Source organism: Poecile atricapillus, chromosome 26, assembly GCF_030490865.1.
Source record: "Poecile atricapillus isolate bPoeAtr1 chromosome 26, bPoeAtr1.hap1, whole genome shotgun sequence".
NCBI lineage: Eukaryota > Metazoa > Chordata > Aves > Passeriformes > Paridae > Poecile > Poecile atricapillus.
Window position 1 is genome coordinate 3,902,522 of NC_081274.1, and position 21,789 is coordinate 3,924,310.

The 21,789-nt window shown below is 50.7% G+C and overlaps 1 pseudogene; it reads left to right on the forward strand.

Annotated features, from left to right (window-relative positions):
- The first annotated feature begins 1,586 nt into the window (after window positions 1–1,586).
- LOC131588452 (zinc finger protein 208-like) overlaps window positions 1,587–21,789 on the forward strand; it is a 443,404-nt pseudogene continuing 423,201 nt past the window's right edge.

Sequence of the window (21,789 nt, forward strand, 5' to 3'; positions counted from 1 at the left end):
TAACAACTCCACACCTTCAAACCAATGAACATTAAACCAATGGATTTCTATGGGGTCAGACTGTATAAATTTAGGAAAAATCTAGTCAAACTCATGTGTCATGGAATGATTTTCTCTGCACACCCAGCCTAAGTGTGCATGAAATTATTCCTGTTGCACATTCTGGTCAGAATCAAGTAACACCTTATTTCTCTAAAGACATTGTGGAGAGTTTTTACTTTTCATAGTTTCAGTGAAAGGATTACACTGTTAGAATAAATTTCCATAGTAATTTTACTTCTATATTGTCGCTTCTGTTTGGGCCAGTGGTGTGAGAATCAGTTTTTAGTCCTAGGAGAATAAAAAGAAAACAGTTGATTGCTTTCTCATTTTTGTTTTATATTTCTACGTGACTCTTACTCATGACAAAATGATGGTATGAGTTTTTCAATGTTCACCTTTAAGCTGCACTTGGAAAACTGGAAGAGCTTTAAAGTTGGCGCTTTAACACATAAACAGTTAATAAAATATTGTTTAAAAAAAAAAAACAAAAGCAGATTCTGTGGGGGCCACGTGTGAGTCACTGGATGTCTGCCCTGGAAGAGAAGCTTTGTTCCAGGCAGCCAGGAGAGGAGCTTTAGAAATGCAAATTAACACTGATGCCCCAAAGCCTGCACAATGGACCAGGGGCTTCCTGCCTGCAGGAGGAATTGGAATAATTCCCTCTGCCCCTCAGCCCAAGCTCTGCCTGCTTGCACAGATGGAATTTGCACAGCTAAAGGCAGAGCCCATTGTGAGGATATCTGACTCTGCAGCAGAAATTGGTTAAGCTGCAAAGGAAAACAGAAAATGAAGGATGTTGTGAAAACTTCACTAAAACAAGTGGGGGGAATCATCCCTGTCCCCACTCCAACATGTGCTGTCTCTGTCTATGTTATATAGGGTGTATCAGACCACTGGGGTTTATTTGCCACCACAAGTTCAGAGAAATCAGTTGGGAATTCCAAGAATGTGATGATTTAATGAGAGAAAAGCTGACAATTGATGCAGCCCTGGCTGGAGTGAAACAGAAATTAAAAATTAGGAAATAAACATAAAGATATGCTTGACTAAAAGGGGGGTTTGACAAAAACCATACCCTGACAGTCTGATCCACAAGAACAAGAAAAGAGTCAGACTGCAAGATAAGATAAGGAGCCAGAATACACAAACAAGATGCAAAGACAAAGGCACCACAAGATAAAGGAGATTCTTCAGACCCTAAGCGGAAAGAACAGATTTAAAGTTCCAAAAGGTGGCCAAAGGACTGAAAGGGGCATGGAGTTAATTGTAATATGAAGTGAGGACAAGCAGAATTACAAAAAGAATACGTTTTAGGTGTCTCTTGTAAACCTAGTCTGAAAAAGATAAAAAGAGAAAACAGAATCAAAAAGGTGTCCATGCTTTTTGGAGGAGATATCCCGCATGCACCTCAGCGCTGAATAAATTCATACCTACTCTTATAACTACTCTGCGAGTTATAGAGCTCTTTTTATTTCACATATCAGGAGGGAGCACCCAAAAATGGGGAAAAGATGAACGATCACCAGAACAAATCCTGCAACACCATGGACCAGACCCTGGGAACCCTGATGAATTCATATCAGGTACCAGAGAAACCATTTGTCATTTTAATGCGATAATTAGATTCCAGGATGTCATTAAAATAATAACCAACCACACAGCTCCAGCCCCTGACCTTCCTCCCAACCAATCCACTCAGATGAGGAACACAACATTTCACCATGGGATGGGATCAGATTATCTTTTAGCAGAAAAAGGAGAGGTTTGGGGAAAGTTAAATGCTTCAAACTGCTGATGGCAAACAGATGAGCAAGGAAAAGGTGCAGAAAGAGATAAAAAAGGAAATAGCAAAGCAGCTCATGCACTTTTTCAGACGTGGAAAGGATGGGAATTGGACACAGTTTCCCTGCTTCCCTGACAGACCATGGGTTAAACAAATGCTGTTTCTCCTCTCATGTGCTACAGCAACTCTCATCTTTTTACCATGCACCACACCTTGCTGAGTGCAGCTCATTCAGCAGCTGAGCAAGGGGATGCAGGTGGCAGCCAGGCCTCCTGAGCCACAAACGGCTACAAAAGGACAGAGAATGAGGGCACTGAGAGCAATCCCAAAAACAAAGAACACCCAGGAAGAAAAAACAGAAGCAATGAGTGAAGAGATAGGGACAGGGACTTGTACATAAGGAACACTGGGAGAAACCACCAGTTTCAGAAAATGTTACTAATTGACAAGGACTGCTGCTCAGACCAAGTCCCAACACATTCCTGAACTTCCAGAAGAACAAACACTTCACAGAGCCAGGAATATCGGATGTTATACAAAAAGGACATGCAGCAGGCGGATCGGGAAGGCTGAACCTTCCAAGCACCTCCGCCAGTGTTGGGCAAAGGGACAGGGACATGCGGCCGGGAAAATCAGGACAAAAACGAGGCCGCGTCCTCCAACAACTGGAGAGAGCGCACGGCAAATGGCCCATGGCCTCTCCCTCTGGGCAGCAATAAAGTCACTCGCACACCACTCCTCTGGCTCCTTGGGCCACACAAACCTCTGGCGCCGGGAATTTTCCCGCCCAGCCCCGGGCACAGCGCAGCCACCTCCGGCCTCCCGACACGAAGCGGGACGAGCCAGCGCTGCTCCGCCACCGCCTCCTGCCGAGGCCCCAGCGGCAAGGAGACCGCGGGCAGCCGCTCCCGCAGCGCCCTCAGCCCAGGGCCAACACGGGCCGGCCACGGCACAAGCCACCCGCCACAGCCCCCTGCCGCCCCCTCCCGGGCCCGCAGCGAGCCCCGAGCCCCCGCAGAACCGAGCGCGGCTCCCACCTGCGATGGCCGGGGCCGCCTCCGAGCTCCGCCGCCGCCTCACCGGGCTCCGGCCGCTGCTGCCGCCGCTGCCGGGCCCGCACAGACGCTCCGGCAATGGCGGCTCTCCTGCCCCACGGCCGCCCTGGGGGCGCCAGCGGGGCCGGGCTTGTCCCCGCTCTGCCCAATCAGCGCGCGCCAGAACCAAGAGTGACGGCAGAAGCAGCCAATGGCAGCCAGCGGCGGGCTCTGCACATGGCACGGACTCGCCTGCCTTGGGCTGAGCTCCGCCATTTCTCGTTAGCCTGGGCTGAGGAGCGGCCCCGGCGCTGGGCCCGGCCCGGGCAGGAGGCCAAGGAAGCGCCGCTGCGCTGAAGCGCCGGGAGCTCGGGGTGCCCGGGAGCTGAGGGCGCTGCGAGCTGGGGGTGAGTCTGGGATAGAGCACGGTTATGCCGGAGCGAGGCCAAAACTCTGTGACTCTGCTTCCTGGCCCGGGCGGGGAGTAGAACACACAAGGAAAGGCTCGGGGGTCTGGATGAGGGTGGGGACAGTTCAATCCTTGGTCACGGGCACAGCACACCTGACTTGGGGAAATTAATTGAATTTATTATCCAACATGTCAGAACAAGAAAACGAGAAGTAATTCCTACGGGAATCCATCTTCCCCCCAGCTGTTCCTCCTTCCCGGGCTTAACTTTGTGCCCCTCTCCGTCCCCCTCCCCGCCCAGAGGCACAGGGATGGGGGTCACAGTCAGGTCATGTCAGTGCCTCCCCCTGAGGGACAGGAATCCTTGTCCTGCTGCAGCCTGGGGTCCCTGCCAGGGGCCAGAGTCCCTCAGGACCAGGCTGCTCCAGCGGGGATCGCCAGGGGGATCCCCGAGTCCGGCCAGGAGCCACTTCCATGGCTCTGCAGGGGCTTCCCCCGGGCTCGGGGCCTCTCTCAGGCACCCCCTGCTCCGGCCCGGCCTCATTGCCCCCCTCACCCCCCCATGCAGCGAGTGCCCGGGCAGGGAGATCCACGATTTTCACGGGGCTGAATCTTGGTGTTTCTGAGCTTTATTGGGCTAAATGTTGGTGTTTTGTTTTTTTGTGGGGGCTGGATCTTTCTATTTTGAGGTGATATCAGATTTTTGGTGTTTTGGAAGTTTTTGATCTGTCTTTGTTAGAGTTCAGGAACACACATAATCACAGACTGATTATATGCAGGTGCTTTATTGAAGTGTGTGGGAACTAGGGGTATCAGCAACCCAAATCTAGCTCCATCATCTTTGTCCAAAATGCACATATTTCTACAGTTTCAGCTGTAGCAGTAATCACTATAATGACCTTATCAATATTGCTTTATTAATATTGCTTCATTAACTTTGTCCATGTTGCTTCATGAGACTTAACTCATCCTTGTATGAACATGTACAAATCTTATCTCTGGGTGGGTATCTTGGAGACCCCAAGTACCAGTTCCCATTACCGTAACCATTTCAGCTTGCTAGTCCGTCCGTAATACCAAGCATTCTTGTGGCCTACCTCTACATGATTTTAAGAAACATTTTCAGAAACATTTAACCCCATAGTAACGTATTTCCCCACATTCAATATATTTCACTTTGCTATAATAAGTGCAAGGCTTTCACTATATGCAGTCCTTTTTCTGAGTTTATACTTGATGTTCATCTTCGAATCCACAGTTGTCGTAAGCGTTGTTACACTCTGGAGGACTTGGAGATGACAAATGCGGATGTGGATCTCTGTCCCGTGTCAGTGCCTTTATTATCTTCTGGTTCCAGGATACTCTTTTCTTTGTCTCTCCTTTCAGAACTGCACAGATTAACCAGATTGCTATGAACACAATCAGTAGGATTATCAGACTCTCAAGAATAGATTTGATCCAGGAGCTCACATTCCATCCTAACCCTTCAAAAATTTTATCTACCCAACTTGTGGTCAGATCTTCCTTCTCTTTCTGTGCTTCATGGTCTATTTGTTTTAATGGGCTAATGTTGTGTTCTACATCTGCAGTTCCATTTGGGCTGTGGATGCAGCAGTGATCAATTTGTCCTTTTTGGTACGCGCATACTCCGTGTTCTTTCAACAATAACATATCTAAAGCCAATCTGTTTTGCAGGGTCATTTTAGTTGTGGCTTGTAATTGTACATTTAGCTCTCTAAATCCCTCTTTGGTAACTCTTGCCAGTCTCTTTCTACCTGACCTGTAAGTTTGTACAAGATCTTTCTATTGTTATAATTTGGTATTGGACCAAACAAGGATTCCAGGGCCCACTCAAATTTTACACTACTGGAGGGTTCCTGCCATCTTTCTTCATCTTCAGTTTTGTTCTCCTGAACTTCTCGTCTCATCCTTATTTGCAGAAGTTCAGCTCTCCCTTGAATGGGGACCTTTTCCAAATTGGGCATAAGGTGGGGAGGCCTAAAGTAATCTCTTTTACTTTTTCACCTACAGGCAAATGTGTTGTCCAGGTGCCATCGCTTGCTGCCCATCCAAATTGGCCTGGACTCTGAATTGTACTTGTGCTCCATATTACCTTTTGGATCACTTGTCCTGTCTTGTCATTTATTTCACCTTGTTTATGTTTGATTCTTCTGCAGGCACATCCAATTTGCAGAGCTACCACAAGTGGTGGCATTTGTTTTATTTCTTCATCATCAGAAGTACAGTCCTAAGTTTTGTTCCATACCCACCAATTGACTTTGTCTGCCTCCATTCTACTACTGGTTGCAGTGTTCCATACCCCTGGATCTGTTTCATTTTCAGAGCCTTCCCACTTAATGCACCAAGGGCTATCTGCCATAGATTGGAATTTCTGAAGCACACTCATTGACCATGCACTGTCCCAAGCTTCAGCCCGATCTTTTCCTTCCTGTCCTTCTCACTTCCACTTCGATACTGGAATCTTTTCTTTAATAACCTTTGCTACCTTCTCATAACACCATCCATAATTCCCTAATCCCCCATCCCAGCCTAGTTTTGGTTCATACTTTCCTCCATTTTCATGACAATCCCATCTAGATGAATACTTTGGCTTCACAGCATTTTCAAACACTGTCTTATTTTGGTACTCGTAATCTATTTGCAATACACAGCTCACATTTTCATTTTTATTCTTTTGTATTTCAGGTAATTTTGATGTTATAATTCCCCAATTTATTTGGTCTCCTGCTGCCTTTGGTATTGGCAGACAGGCAGTTATTTTGCTGCTGGTTTGCATGTTGGCAAAATCTTTCATTAATCTAATCATCCCATTTTCTGCCTGAATAGGATTAGAGACTTTTATCACTTGTGGTTCTGGCTGCACCCCCACATCCTTCTTCATTCTAAAATGAAGAGTTGTCAGCTGATCCTTTTGCATTTCACATCCCAAGGTAACTTTGATTCCAACTGATGGCCCTAAAGGCCATAAAATAATCACCATTGCAGTCACCAGCAACCTAGACATTTGAAACAATCAAACCCGCTTTATCTGCAGCTTTGTTGGCCCCACAGTCTGTGCAGTCCACAGTGCAGGGGAAACCTTCTTCACTCTGGTGTAATGTATGCAGGGATCCAGTCCAGCTCCTTTGACTGCTGTCAAGGTAGTTAACAGTACCTGATAGGGTCCATTCCACCTTTCTTTTAATGGTTCTTCGTTCCAGCTTTTAACGTACACTTCATCTCCCAGGGGGATGTCATGAACTGGATTCTCAAGAGTCAGCGGCCTGTTCCACACAAGGGTGCTCCGAAGTCGAGCTCGAGCTTTTCCAAGAGACAGAACATAATTCTACACCTCTTGCTTCCCTGTAACATGTACATTTGGATTAGGTTGAGGGGATTCATATGGTTTCCCATCCAATATCTCATAAGGACTGACTGACATCCCGCTTCTAGGCTTTATCCAAATCCTCAGCAGTGCTATTGGTAAAGCTTGTGGCTGCTGCAATTTAGCCTCTTGGCATATTTTGCTGATTTGCCTCTTCAATGTCTGATTCATCCTCTCTACCTGTCCACTGGATTGGGGTCTCCATGGTGTATGGAGATGCCAAGCTATTCCCAGTAACCTACTCACCTCCCTCACTACTGTGGCTGTGAAATGTGGGCCCCTATCTGATGATATTCCTAGAGGCACCCCAAATCTTGGAATGATTCCTTGCAGTAACCACTTGACTGTCTCCTTTGCTTGATTTGTGTGACAGGGAAGAGCTTCTGGCCATCCTGAAAATGTGTCAACCCCTACCAATAGATATTTGTATTCTCATGTTCTTGGTAATTCTACAAAATCTACTTGCCAATAATCTCCTGGTTTTCCCTAATTGTGCCTGTCATCTAGCCACTGGATTGTTCTTTAAGCAAATTTCACATTTTGACATTAATGATTTTGGATTTTTAACATCCATACTGAAATTAAATTTTGTTTTATCAATTTAATCAGTGCCTCTGTACTGCAATGACATTCGTTATGTTTAATTTGTAGAACTTCTCTCATTATCAAGGGGGTACCACTACTTGTCCCTGTGTAGTCACATACCACCCTTCTGAATTCTTCTGTGCATTCAGTGAGCGTCCCAATTTCTCATCCTCTATTGAATATTTTGGGCCTGGAGGTAAATTGAATTGAGATATATTAGTTTTTAAAGGTATCAATGCCATTGCAGTTTGCACTTCTTGAGCAGCTTGTCGGGCTGTCCATGTTACCTCTGTCTCTCTTTTCCTTGCCTCCTTTGTGCTCTGTTCTCTGTGGATATATCTTTTCTTTAGTCTCTCAGCCTTCTCTGGGCTCAATTCTCTGTGAATACAGCTCTCTATAGTCTCTCAGCCTCCTCTGGGCTGAATTTTCTGTAGATACAGCTTTTTTATAGTCTCCCAGCCTTCTCTGGGCTGAATTCTCTGTGAATACAGTTTTCTATAGTTCCCCAGCCTTCTCTGGGCTGAATTCTTCTGGGATCCTCCCTCGTGGGGAGTTCCACTTATCTCAGTTCTCATTATTCGAAGTAAACTCTCGAGCTCGTTAAAATTTTGTTTCTCCTGTTTATTGTAGGATCCTCACAAAAGTTAACAGGTCTCTCCAGGTTGGTTACAAGGTTAATCTTTGCAATTTGGTACATTTCTTTCTTCTGATGGTACAAACAAGGCCTTGTGGCACACTTCATGTCTGATACACAAAATGGCCCCGAATTACGCAGTTCTTTTATCTTTATACCTATTTTTACCCAATTAACAATAGACACGTGTATTATTTTTCTTAATGACCCAATGACCCATCACCTCTGTGATGCACTGTGGCATTTTCTATCCAATTACTAACTATTACCCAAAAACCTCTAGGAGCAGAACATGAAGAAGAAAGAAGAAGGACAAGAGACAACACCCTAAATCCTCCATCTTGTCTCCTGTTCTCTAAACTACTTTTTCACCCAGTGATTTAAGAAACTTTCTAATCTACACACCTACCTTTCCTATCTAACTTTAGCATTTGTTTTCATGTATTACTATGAAAACATGCTCATGAATTTCATGTTATATGAAATTCAGTGTTTTCTTGAATCTCAGAACTAAACATTAAAAGCAAGGGCACACAGTCTGTATTTCAGACTCCAACAGTCCAGTCTGCTTTCTGATTTCCGTCATGAATTTTGGAGCTTCCTGATTGGTGAGCTTTGCAGTGCATGATTGTTACTTGCTCAGGCTTTTGTACTGCTTTTATTAATTGCAGGACTGCATCTTGATGTTTAATGTGTGTGCCTTGAGAAGACAGCAGTCCTCTTTCTTTCCCCAGTGCTCTGTGTACATGCACCACTCCAAAAGCATGTTTTGAGCCAGTCCATATGTTTACGCTTTTCCCTTCAGTTAATTCTAGTGTTCTGGTTAAGGACAACCAGTTCTGCCCTCTGGGCAGATGGATTTGGTGATAATGCTTTTGCCTCCACTATTGTACTGACTGTTGTTGCCTGGGGGTCCCAGAGCATCTTCCTCTCTGCCTCCTTCTCCTCCATTTGTCTAATGCTTGGGCATGGGAAGTCTGGTTTGGGGGGAAAAAACAAGGGGTGACCACCTAGGATTCAGGGTTCCTCCTGCCCAAGTCCATCTCTAGAAGTCATCAGGTGTCTTGTGTCCATGAAAATCTCCAAAGCATCAGGACTGAGAGGAAAAAATCCGTCCCTGAGGTTCCCCTTCTGTGGGGTCCCCACTTTGGTGTCCCAGGGCTTCCCCCTGTGCAGGCTCATCCCTTCTCCGGGCTGCCCCTTCTCCAGGCTCCCCTCCCTCCCGGCTCTCGGGGTCCCCCCTCTCCAGGCCCCCATTTCAGGCTCCGGGACTCCCGGGGCTCCCCCCTTTTCGCTGCTCCCCTCCCCCTGCCGGTACCGGGCATCTCAGGTCAGCTTTGGAGTCCTGCAAGATCCAAACATCGCTCTGCCCTGCCCGACCCCAGAAAAAGGAACAGGGGTCCCCAAAGATACTTGGAGTGAGCTCCAAATATCCCTTCCCCTTCAAACAAATCCTGCCAGGACGGCCCAAGACCTTCTGGGCGAGGTTCCCGTCCCCGGTGAGCTGCGGGATGCGGGGCCCGATGCTCCCGGCGCGAAGGGGCTGCAGATCCAGAGAGCGATGGACGCACGTGGGGCCTCCTCTGCTGCTCCTCTTGCAGTTCCTGCTCCTCCTCTACCCCTCCTCTTCCTCCCGCTCCTCCTCCTCCTTCCCCTCCTCCTCCATCTCTCGGCTGCTGGCGAGGAGCTGTGGGGTGAGCGGAGCGGGGCCGGGAGGCGGTGGGAAAGGGCTGGGAGAGGGGGATGAGGGGAGCTGGGACAGGGGGAGAGGGGTTCTCAAGGAGGGGCTGCCAGTTAAGCCCAGGAGCCCCAAATGGCCTCCGTGTCCTGGCAGCCCCTGGCGGCGCTGTGGGGGCCGGGCCGTGCCCCAGTGCCGGCTCAGGGGGTGCTCCAGGCTGACGTGCTCCACCTGGCAGCTGGAGCTGAGCCCGCATTGCCGGGGGCGGTTTCCAGCAGCACCAGGAGCTGCTGGCTCCAGTCCCCGCTGGGGAGCACGGCAGTGGCCAGCACGTGGCCCGAGAGCTGCTGCTGGCCCTGGGAGCAGCTCAGCTGGATGTGGGCAGGGGAGAAATCCATCAGGGAGCAGAGCAGGCGGCCGGGGCCGGGCTGGGAGCTCGAGGGCACCAGCGAGATGGACACGCTGGGATGGGCAGGGGGCTTGGGGACCCCCCCAATGTGGATCTTCCTCCCCACAAGCCACAGGGAATCGCTCCAGGGATCAAGTGCTGCGGGACAGGGAACCACATTTCTTTCATCCCAAGCCCACCTTTCCCTCTCCTCTCTCCCCCTTTCTCATTGTTCCTCCAATCCATTCACCCCTCTCAATGCAATTTGGGTTTCCCAGTACCTTCCCCCACACTTTGGGGGTTTCAGCCCTCTCTTTTTCCCCACTTTTGCCCCTTCCCAATCATCCCTCCAATCTCCAACCCCCTCCCCCATGCTTCGATTTGGGGTTACCAGGCCCCTCCTGCTCAGTCTGGGTGTCTCATCCTTACTTTCACAAAGTTTGGGAAGATCCTAGCAGATTTTTTTCTGGGAGGAATCCCTGAGTTACAGGATTTTTGGGGTGTAGGTTTGAAGGGGGAGAGCTCTGTCTGGCATTAGTTTAACCCATGGTCTGCCGGGAAAGCAGAAAAACGTTTCCCATTCCCATCCTTTCCTCATTTGGACTGGTTCATGAGCTGCTTTCTTGTTTCCTTTGGTATCTGTTCTCATCTGTTTGCCAACAGCAGTTTGAATCATTTACTCTTCCACAAATTCTGCCTCCTTCTGCTAAGAGATAATGTGATCCCATCCCATGGTGAAATGTTGTGTTCCTCATCTGAGTGGATTGGCTGGGGGGAAGGTCAGGAGCTGGAGCTGTGTGGTTGGTTATTATTTCAATGACATCCTGTAATCTAATTATCCCATTGAAATGTTAAATGGTTTCTCTGGTATCTGATATGAATTCATCAGGGTTCCTGGGGTCTGGTCCATGGTATTGCAGGATTTGTTCTGGTGGTTGTTCATCTTTTCCGCATTTTTGGGTGCTCCCTCCAGCCAGGGCTGCATCAATTGTCAGCTTTTCTCTCATTAAATCATCACATACTTGGATTCCCAACTGATTTTTCTCAAATTGTGGTAGCAGAAAACCTCAATGGTCTGATACACCCTATATAACATAGATAGTGACAGCACATGTTGGAGTGGGGACAGGGATGATTCCCCCCCACTTGTTTTAGTGAAGTTTCCACAACATTCCCTATTTTCTGTTTTTTTTTTGCAGAGTCAGATATCTTCACAATGGGCTGTGCCTTTAGCTGTGCAAATTCCATCTGTGCAAGCAGGCAGAGCTTGGGCTGAGGGGCAGAGGGAATCAGCCCAATTCCTCCTGCAGGCAGGAAGCCCCTGGGCCATTGTGCAGGCTTTGTCCCATCAGTGTTAATTTGCATTTCTAAAGCTCCTCTCCTGGCTGCCTGGAACAAAGCTTCTCTTCCAGGGCAGACATCCCGTGACTCACACGTGCCCCGCCACAGAGTCTGCTATTTTATTTTTTTTTAAACAATATTTTATTAATTGTTTATGTGTAAAAGCTCCAACTTTAAAGCTCTTCTAGTTTTCAAAGTGCAGCTTAGAGGTGAACATAAGATAACCCATACCATCATTTTGCCATCACTACGAGCCACACACAAACATAAAAAGAAAAATTACAAAGCAGTCAAGTATTTTCTTTTTCTTCTCCTAGGACTAAAAACTGATTCTCACACCACAGGCCCAAACAGAACCAACCATATAGAAGTAAAATTATTACAAAAAATTAGTCTAAGAGTGTAATCTTTTCACTGAAACTGTGAAAAGCAAAAACTCTTCAACAGTGTCCTTAGAGAAATAAGGCATTACTTGATTCTGGTCAGAATGTGCAACAGGAATAATTTCATGCACACTTAGGCTGGGTGTGCAGAGAAAATCATTCCATGACACGTGAGTTTGACTAGATTTTTCTAAATTTATACAGACTGACCCCATAGAAATCCCTTGGTTTAATGTTTCTTGGTTTGAAGGTGTGGAGTTGTTAGGATTTGGTTTCCTGTTGCAGCCGGATTTCTGTGCCTGTGATGTGAATTAGGTGGGCACTCCTGGATTTCCTGCTCAGCCTTTTCCAGACCAGGTGTCTCCAGCTGTGCCTGGGGCAGTGTCTGGGGTGGATGTTGGTTGATGTTTGCTGCTGGGTGTGGATGTTTTGTTGATGGTCGTTATCTTGGTTGCAATCTTTTGGGCTATTCCCAGTCTGTTGAGGTGTAAATTTCATCTCTGCTGAGTGGTGGAATATCCCTTAAAAAAAACCCTTTAAAATTCCTTTCCCCAAGACAAAAGGCAAACCTAGTGTGACCAGAGAAATAAGATTTGAAGCCATTTTAAAGTTGGTCTATTTTGGCAGCAGCTAATCCCAGGCAGGGCAGAGTGTGAGTGGAATTGAGAGGCAGAGTGGAATTGTCCCGGTGCCTTCCCCAGCAGCTGTGGCGAGGGCAGGCACAGAAAGGGCTGAAGCTGCAAGAGTGAGAGCAAGGATTGTCCCGCAGTGGCTGGAGATGGCAAAGGAGGGTGGCCAGGCCGAGGATTTGAGCAGAGGATCTGTGGGCAGGCCCAGGGGCTTCCCCCGCTGGGGAGCCCTGGCTGCTGCTGCGTTGCCTTCAGTGCAGGCTCAGGGGTGGCCTGTTTAATATTCCCTTCCAATTCAGATTTCTGAGTCTGGAAGAGCCATGGCTGGGGCATCAATCATTTTATTTTTTTCATTTTGTTAAGTTTTGTTTTCTTTCTTGTGTCCACTCCATAACATTGAGGCTATCTGGGGCTAAAAAACTCATACAATGCTCAGGCTAGAGCAAAGAATCCTCAGTCCAGCTCCAGCAATTCCCTGTTAATTGTAAGAATTGTTCCAGCACCTTTTTAGTCCTAGGAAACATTATTTCTGGTATTCCCTGGACCCTCTCTGAGTCAATTCACCACAAGCCTTCAGTCAAAATAGTTCCCAAATATTTAAGCATTTTCTCCACCATTTGCCCTTTCTTTATTTTCAGATACTCAAAGCTGATTTTTTGCCTGAAAATGAAGCCATTTCACAGAGGCTTCCTCTACCTCTTCTCCTTATCCTCCTGACTGGATCAAGTCATCCACATCCTGCATTAAGCCAGTCCCTGGGGGTGAGGTCAATTCCTTTGATATTTCCTGCAAGGCTTGCCCCAGTCAGGCCGGTGCTTCCGTGCATCCCTGCAGAAGGACCGTCCATGTCTTGAGCATTTTCCCTTCTACCTCTTGTTGCCAGCCCAAGGCAGAATTGTGTTTGCATCCTCTGGAAGTGGGCAGATCCCCAGAAAGCATCTTTTGCATCAAGTTGTGAATGGCAGCAGTGTGAGGAGGGCACCTGGTTCAGGCTGGTGTAAGGATCTGAGAGTGTGGGGTGCCTCGGTTTCATCATCTCATTTCTTCTTCTTGGGTCCTGCAGCATTCTGTGGATTCCATTGGATTTCTTGTTTGGCAGGATAGGAGCATTCTAGGGAGCTATCCCTGGCTCCCCAAGCCGTGCCTTGAGCAGGACTCAGAGACAGGCTGTGAGCCCTTCCTTCCCTCCCTTGGAACAGGGGATTGCTTTTCGACACCTCTTGTCCTGGTTGCTTGAGGGAAATTTGGAGAGGCTCCATATCTAATTTTGCCAATTTCCCTGGGGCTGCCCACACTTGTGGGTTCACTTAAGCCTAGGCTCTGCCAGACATTTGACAGAGGTACAACAGAACTAGCCTCTGTATCACCTTTTGCAACATTAATTTCCATTCCCAATTTAGCCATCAAATCCCTTTCCAGTAAATTACAATCACAATTGTGAGCAAGTAAAAATTCCTGCATTTCAAACCCATCCCCCACATCTCCTAATAGTGGCTGAATAAAACACACCCACTCATATTTCCCACTTAGTGCCTTAATAATTAAAATACTCCCTAGCACCTTTAGGTGTAAGATTCCGAGTGGATGGAGAGGCCCCTGTGCCCATCAGGAAAGGTCTCCTCTGGATCCAGAGCCACCCTGGATGTTCCCAAGGGCTGCAGTGTGGTGGGTCCCTGGTGGAATGGGAGCTGTGAGAGCGCTAAGAATCCGTGTTCATCAAGGGCTGGACTTGCTGGTGCTGAGGGTGCTCCTGTCTGTGCTTGCAGTGTCCTTGTGCCCTGCAGCTGGAAGGCTGATTCCTTGCCAGGGGCTGTTTGGGTGGGCTGTCCCCTGGCCAGGAGGGCAATGCCTGTGCCAGGTGCTTGTGGCCGAGGGTGTCCCCTGGGTGCTGGGGCCCCCTTGGGCCCTGGGCTTGATCCCTCAGGGGCTGTAGGAACTGTGCCATGGCCTTTGCCTTCAGCTTGGCCTTTTGCTCATCCCTTGCTGCATTCAGCTGCTGAGCCTTTGGGAGCAAGTGCTGCAGGGGCTTCTTGTGGCCCTGCTGCAGCCCCCCTCAGTGCCTGTGGGTGCTCATCGTGTGGCAGCTGCTGAGCTTTCTGCAAAATCCTTCCTTTCTCCAGGGACCCAGCACCAAATGCTTAAAAGATCATCTGGATCCTTGCAGGTGTAATCCCCATTTCTGAGCTGTTCCTTCCTGGTGCTGGCTGTGCTGAGGCTCCCCTCCCCAGCCCGTATCCCAGAGCCGGTCCCTGTCCTGCCGCAGTGTCCAAAGGCGGCCCCCCCGGCGGGCAGGGCCGGCAGCTCCACGGGGCCGGGCAGCGGCCGGGGCGTCCCGCAGCCTCCTGGGGGCCGGGGGCCACTGCCGGCCCTGCCCGGGGGGTGCTGGGGTCAGGCAGCGCCCGGCGCTGAGCCCCGGCTGCCCCACAGCCCCGGCCCGGCCCCACAGCTCCCCACAGGCCCCCAGCCCGTGCTCCCGGTGCCGCAGCTCTGCGCCCGCTCCTGCCGCTCCCAGCTCAGAGAAACCCCCTGAAATCCTCACCTCCTTCTTTTCCTGTCCTGGAAAACTGGGATACAAAGCATCTGAGTCAGCTGGCAAATTCTGAGGATAAGACCCTTCTGAAAAACATCCCAATCCTCAGTATTTTTCTCTTCCTCCTCTTTTCCATCATCCTTTTTCTTACCCCATAGATTCCTCCTGTTGCTTCTTGTCTTAAGCACATTCCTGCACACTCCCCTTCAGCCAATCCCTTCCCAGCACACCAACACCATCCATCCCCTGTTGTCTAAATCCCTCCTGGACTTCCCTTCTTGCCCCCCTGGGTGTCCATGTCCCTAGTTAGCTCTGGGAGAATGTGCAAACGACCTCCACATGCTCCCAAGGGACCCTTGAGAGATATTTTGGGATCCTCATCCCTTTTTCTGGGACCCCATTGTGGCTTTCCCTTTTGTCCCCTCCCTGGGTGCCCTGCCATGTTTACTCCCCGAAGATCCCACTGGAGTCACTGCTGAGATTTTCAGTGCTCTCTCCCTGCCGACTCTTGAGAGCCCCCCTGATCCGTCCCTCGTCTGTCTCCTGCTCACTCTCGGGTACCCAATCAATCCCCGGTGCCGCCGCCAGCCGAGGGAGCCGATCCCCCAAACTGGGTGAGGCACCTTCAGCTGCACTCAGTGCCCGCCGGCCCGGACGGTGGAAGGAATTGCAGAGGAGCCCCAAGGTGTGTGGAAAAATTGACATCCCCAGAGGTTTCTGTCCACAAGGAAGACGCAGGAGTCCTCTAACAGTAATTTCATCCATAAAAAAGGGTGAGGCCCTGGGACATTTCTAATGAGATTTCTCCAGTTGTTGGCAGACAGAGCCTCCCTTTCATCCTAATTTTCTTAGTCACATCTCCCTCTCCCCATTGGTTGATGTACTGTAATGGTACAGACTTCCCAATGCACCTCCTACATACTCCCTTAATATGCACCCCACTTTTGTATAGCTAACGATATTGATGGCTGTGTTAAGTCTTTGTTGTTCTTCTGGAAGTTGATGAATTTAGCAGGAGCTTGGCTGAGCAGCAGTCTGTATCATCAATTAATAACATTTTGTGCAGCTGATGGCTCCTCCTGTCACTTCCTTATGTCCACGTCCCTGGCCCTATGTGCAATGAGGTTGACGGGATCAGTTTGTAAAGAGCCTTTGTTGTTGTTCCTTTGCTGGGGTTCCCCCGTTTTGGGGCCATCCCCCCTGGAGCAGGGTGTCCCCCCTTGGTGCAGGCGCAGGGCTCAGGCAGGGCTGAGGCAATCAGAGCGCGCGGCGCTGATGACTCATCAGTGTCCAGGCAGAGCCGCAGCTGCCAGCGTTCCCCAGCTGGAGCCCAGCTGCGCCCCTCCCCCCCGGGCCTTGGCGCCCCCCTTGAGGGGAATTTGGGGAGGTGGGAGGGGGGAGCGCCAAGGCCGGGCCCCCCCGCGCTGTGGTGGCGGGAGCGGCTGCAGTGGGGAGCGAGTGCGGGCGGAAGCGGCCGAGAGCCCAGCGCTGCCCCAGGCCGAGCTGGCCCAGCTCCATCCGTGCCCCTGCGGTGGGATGCTGTGGGACTGGGGGGGAAGAGGGAGGCGGCAGTGGGTGCTGGGCCTTGGGGGCAGGAGGAAAAGGGAAGGAGAAGCAGGGCTGATGAACAAAATGGTCAAAATATCTATCTCGGGTTTTACAGAAGAAGGAGGAAGAGGAGTGTGAGCAAGAGTTGGGACACAGGAGGAGGAGGAGCAGGAAAAGGAAGCAGCACAAGGTTCCACCCTCCCTGTATGTGCAGTTCCAGGAGTGTTGCCCTGCCCACCATCAGCAGGTGACTGGACAGAGGGATCCATGATTTTGATGGGGCTGAATCTTGGTGTTTCTGAGTTTTATTGGGATAAATGTTGCTGGTTTGCTTTTTTGCAGGGGCTGAATTTTTCTGTTCTGGAGGGAGTTTTGCCTGAATTTGGTGTTTGGGTAGCTTTTGATCTTTGTTTTGATGTTTGGAGGATGTTTGGGCTTGGTGTTTTAGAGATTCTTACATACACAAGATCCCCAATGACTTTCTGAGATGAACTTGGGCAAGGAGCAAACCCCAGCCCAAGGCGCTCTCCTCTCTTTTTTTCCTCCTAACCAGGAATTTTCCTTCCCAAACCATGTCCAGATGGAAGAGAAGGAGGAAAAGCCCTGGAGATCCCGCACGAGGAGGGGCTGCAAACCCAGTCCAGGGAGCTGCGAAGAGGAAAGATCCCCCCAGTGCCAGGAACACGGCCAGAGATCCAGCTGGAGCTCAGAGCTGGGGGAGAAGCCCCACAAGTGCTTGGAATGTGGGAAGGGCTTCAGGTGGAGCTCTGAGCAGATCCGGCACCAGAGGATCCACACTGGGGAAAAGCCCTACGAGTGTGGGGAATGTGGGAAGAGCTTCAGCCGGAGCTCCAGCCTTTGGAAACACCAGAGGATCCACACTGGGGAACGACCCTATGAGTGTGGGAAATGTGGGAAGAGCTTCAGAGAGATCTCTGGCCTGATGAGACACCAGGTGATCCACACAGGGGAACGGCCCTACACCTGCTTGGAATGTGGGAAGAGCTTTGGGTGGAGCTCTGGCCTGAGAACACACCAGCTCATCCACACTGGGGAGAGGCCCTACGAGTGTCCCGAGTGTGGGAAGAGGTTTCAGACCAGCTCCAATGTCCTCCTACATGAGCGGATTCACACAGAGGAGAGGCCCTTCCGCTGCCCCGACTGCGGGAAGGGCTTCAAGCACAACTCCCACCTCACTGTCCACCGGCGCATCCACAGTGGGGAGAGGCCCTACGAGTGTCCCCAGTGTGGGAAGAGCTTCTCCAGGAGATCTAACTTAGCCCGACACCAAGGGAGGCACCAGTAAGGGAAGCCCTGCGAGTGCCCCGAGTGCGGGAGGAGCTTCGTGCGCTGCTCCAGCTCCATCCCCCATGGGAGGATCGGCGTTGGATGATCCCCAGTGACCCCCGTTGGGCAGAGCCCTGGTGATCCGTGGTCCTGGTGATCCGTGTTGGGAAGACACCTGGCTGGGAGGCTCCACATCTTCCTGGCTCCCTTTGGGCACCTGGATGAAAGCAGGGGAATGAAAATCCAACAGGATACAGAATGACAATGGGAATTGTTGACTTTCAGTCCTCGAGAACCTTTTGCCTCAGGAGCTGTGTGGGCAGAGAAAAGGGGGTGACACCGGGCTTGGGGGGCCCAGAGGGGAGCACACACGCTCTGTGGGGGGGAGGACACGACCCCTGGGATCCCCCCTCACCTTCCTGCACAGGCAGAAGCTGAACCCCAGTACCAGGAAGACAAAGCCCAACATGGATTCCCCGATCCCCTCGGCATCTTGCTGTGGGTGGCGTTTCATGGCATCCCTGGGGCATCTGCAAAATACAGGACCTCCAAAACCTTTCACAGACACCCCAAGCCCCTCCAAGCACCCTCCCAGTCTCCCCCAGCCCAGCCAGGACCCTCTGAAACCTCCTTTGGAGTCACTAATTTTAAACAATTAAGAATTTTAGAAAAATTGGAGATCTTAGCTAGAGATAGGCCTTGCTGGAACTAGTTCAAGTTAATGACTAAGTGAGAAGCAGGATTTGAGGTAATGAATCTTGGTCTTAGGTAAAAAATTACTTTTCATTGTATGTTTGTTCAGCTGTACTTATAATGAGAGAAGAGAAACTGATCAATGGGTTCAGGAAGATCACAGACCTTACATCTGGAAACCCATTTAAACGTCACAAGGGAGGAAACTGGAGTTGTACCAAATGTCATTTGTAATGTCAGCCATTGTAAAGGTAGAAAGGTGAGAGTGAGGAAGAGCGGTTTTCCTTCATCTCTTGATGACCCTGCCTCACCAAAACGACCCCCTCCTCAAATTACACAGCCAACAACGCAGGTGTAATGACATTTTAAACTGATTACTATGCATTTTAATCCAAAGTGGAGCACGGGAGGTGTTAACATTATACTTATGTATTAGTATTTTGGATATTTAAGACTTTTGTAAATAAATAGACACTGGAATCTTTTGTCAACTTGCAGTGCGTATTAAGGGGTGACTCCTGCACTCGCCCAGTGCTGTGATTAAACATCCACTTTGTAACTTTAAACTGTTGGAGAGGTTTTTTGTCCATTAACAGATTGATATTGATAACAGGTCAATATCATTGTTTTGCTAAATCACTGCCAGTCTCTTCCCGGCCTCCCCAGGACCCACCAGAGCCCCTCCTGTTCCTCTCAGGATCCCACAGCCCCCTGCCAATTTCTCCCCACTGCCCCAGGACCCCCAAACCCTCTCCCAGTCCCTTCCCAGCCCCACCAGGACTCATCAGGAACCCTCCCAGTCTCTTCCCAGCACAACCAACCTCATCCCAATCCCTGCTTTCCAATGCCCAATCTCCTTCCAGCTCCTCCTGTTACCTCTGTCTCTCTTTTCTTTGCCTCCTTTGGGCTCTGTTCTCTGTGGATATATCTTTTCTCTAGTCTCCCAGCCTCCTCTGGGCTGAACTTTCTGTGAATACAGCTTTCTATAGTTCCCCAGCCTTCTCTGGGCTGAATTCTCTGTGAATACAGTTCTTCTCTAATTCCCCAGCCTCCTCTGGGCTGAATTCTTCTGGGATCCTCCCTCGTGGGGAGTTCCACTTATCTCAATTCTCATTATTTGAAGTAAACTCTCGAGCTGGTTAGAATCTTGTTTCTCGTGTTTATTGCAGGATCCTTACAGAACTTAACAGGTCTCTCTAGGCTGGTTACAAGGTTAATCTTTGCAATTTGGTACATTTCTTTCTTCTGATGGTACAAACAAGGCCTTGTGGCACACTTCATGTCTGATACACAAAATGGCCCCGAACTACGCAGCTCTTTTATCTTTATACCTATTTTTATCCAATTAACAATAGGCACGTATATTATTTTTCTTAATGACCCAATGACCCATCACCTTTGTGATGCACTGCGGCATTTTCTATCCAATTACTAACTACTACCCAAAAACCTCTAGGAAAAGAACATGAAGAAGAAAGAAGAAGGACAAGAGACAACACCCTAAATCCTCCATCTTGTCTCCTGTTCTCTAAACTACTTTTTCACCCAGTGATTTAAGAAGCTTTCTAATCTACACACCTACTTTTCTTATCTAACTTTAACATTTGTTTTCATGTATCACTATGAAAACATGCTCATGAATTTCATATAATATGAAATTCAGTGTTCTCTTGAATCCCAGAACTAAACATTAAAAGCAAGGGCACACGGTCTGTATTTCAGACTCCAACACCGAGAACACCCTAAACCTCCATTCCTGGGCAGGGGAACCCCCCTGAGTCCCATTTTGGGTCCTGTGACCCCCCTCAATCCCCTTTCCCAGCACCGGGACCCCCGTGTACCCCCTCATCTGGAACCGGCACCCCCCTGAACCCCAATTCCCGGGCATTCGGCTTTTCCCAGACCCGAGACCCGCCCTTTTCCTCGGCTTTTGGACCCCCGGATCTCCGAAATTTCCGTCTCCACCCCGTTTTCCACTCCCGCCGCTTCCCGAAACGGGGTCCCAGAGGGTCCCAGGGGTCTCAGGGGGTCTCAGCAGGGATCCAGTGGGGTCCGGATGAACTCCCTGGAATTCCCCTTTCCCCCCGTCCCCTCCCCCCACCGCGTTCCCTCGGTCACTTTCCTTTCTCCCAAACTGCGTCCCCGGGATCCGCCCGCCTCTCCCCGCCCCAGCCCCCCTTTCCCGTCACCCAGGGACCCCCTGGACCCCCATTCCTGCCTTTCCCAGCTCCCAGACCCCGCTCTCCTCAACCCCAGGGACCCCTGGACCCCCTTTCGTGGTCACAGGGACCCCCTGGATCCCCCATCGCGCCTCTCCCAGCCCCTTCCTTGAACCTTGGACCATTCCCGGCTTTCTCGGTTTCGCTTCCTGACCTTTGGACGCCCCCAAACCCCCAAATCTCTGCGTCCCCCCAGTTCTCCACCCCCTGCGCGTCCTGTGGGGGGTCCTGGGTGATCCCAGGGGGGATTCAGGGGAATTCCCAGGGTTTCCTCTGTCCCCTCCCCGCGCTCTCCCGGTCACTTTCGCGTCTCCCAAGCTGCGGCACCGGGATCTGCCCGGGGACCGGGGACTGCCCCCGGCACCGGGACCCCCCTGAGCCGCAATTCCTGGGCACCGGGAACCCCTGCACTTCCATTTCCGGGCGAACCCCCCTTCCTGGGCACAGAGACCCCCTTGAACGTTCATTTCGGGGCACCGGGATGCCCCTGTACCCCCTTCCCCGGCCCCAAAAACCCCTGCACCCCCTTATCTGGAACCTGGAACCCCCTGAACCCCCATTCTCGGGCACGGAAACCTCCCGGAACCCCCATTTCTTCGGCACCGGGACCCCCCTGAACCTCCATTTTCAGGCACTGGGACCCCTTGAACCCCGGAACATGGGAAGGGACCCCCCATGAACCCCATTTCCTGGGCACTGGGACCCCCTGAATCCCCATTCCGCTGCACCAGGACCCCCTAAGGCCCCCATTCCTGGGAAAGGGAACCCCCCTGCACCCCCTTTCCCAGCACCGGATCCCCACCACGCCATTATCTGGCACCGGGACCCTCTGAACCCCGATGACCAGGAAGGGACCCCCCCCCCCCCCGAACCCCATTTCCTGTGCATCGGGACCCCCCTGCATCCCCTTATGCAGCACCGGGACTCCCTGAACCCCCATTCCGCTGCACCAGGACCCCCGTGCACCCCCGTACCCGGGACTGGAGCCCTCCCAAACCCTCCATCCTCGCACACTGGCACCCCCCTGTACCCCCATATCCAGCACGGGGATCCCCCTGCAGCCCCATCTCCAGTACCCCCCCACCCCCTTTCCCGCCCCTCCCCCTCTCGGAGACCCCAGCCCCCACTTTTCCTTGACCCCGGGACCCCCTGAACCTCCGTTCCTGGGCATGGGGACCCCCTGCACCTCCTTATCCGGGACTGGAACCCCCTCCTGGAGCC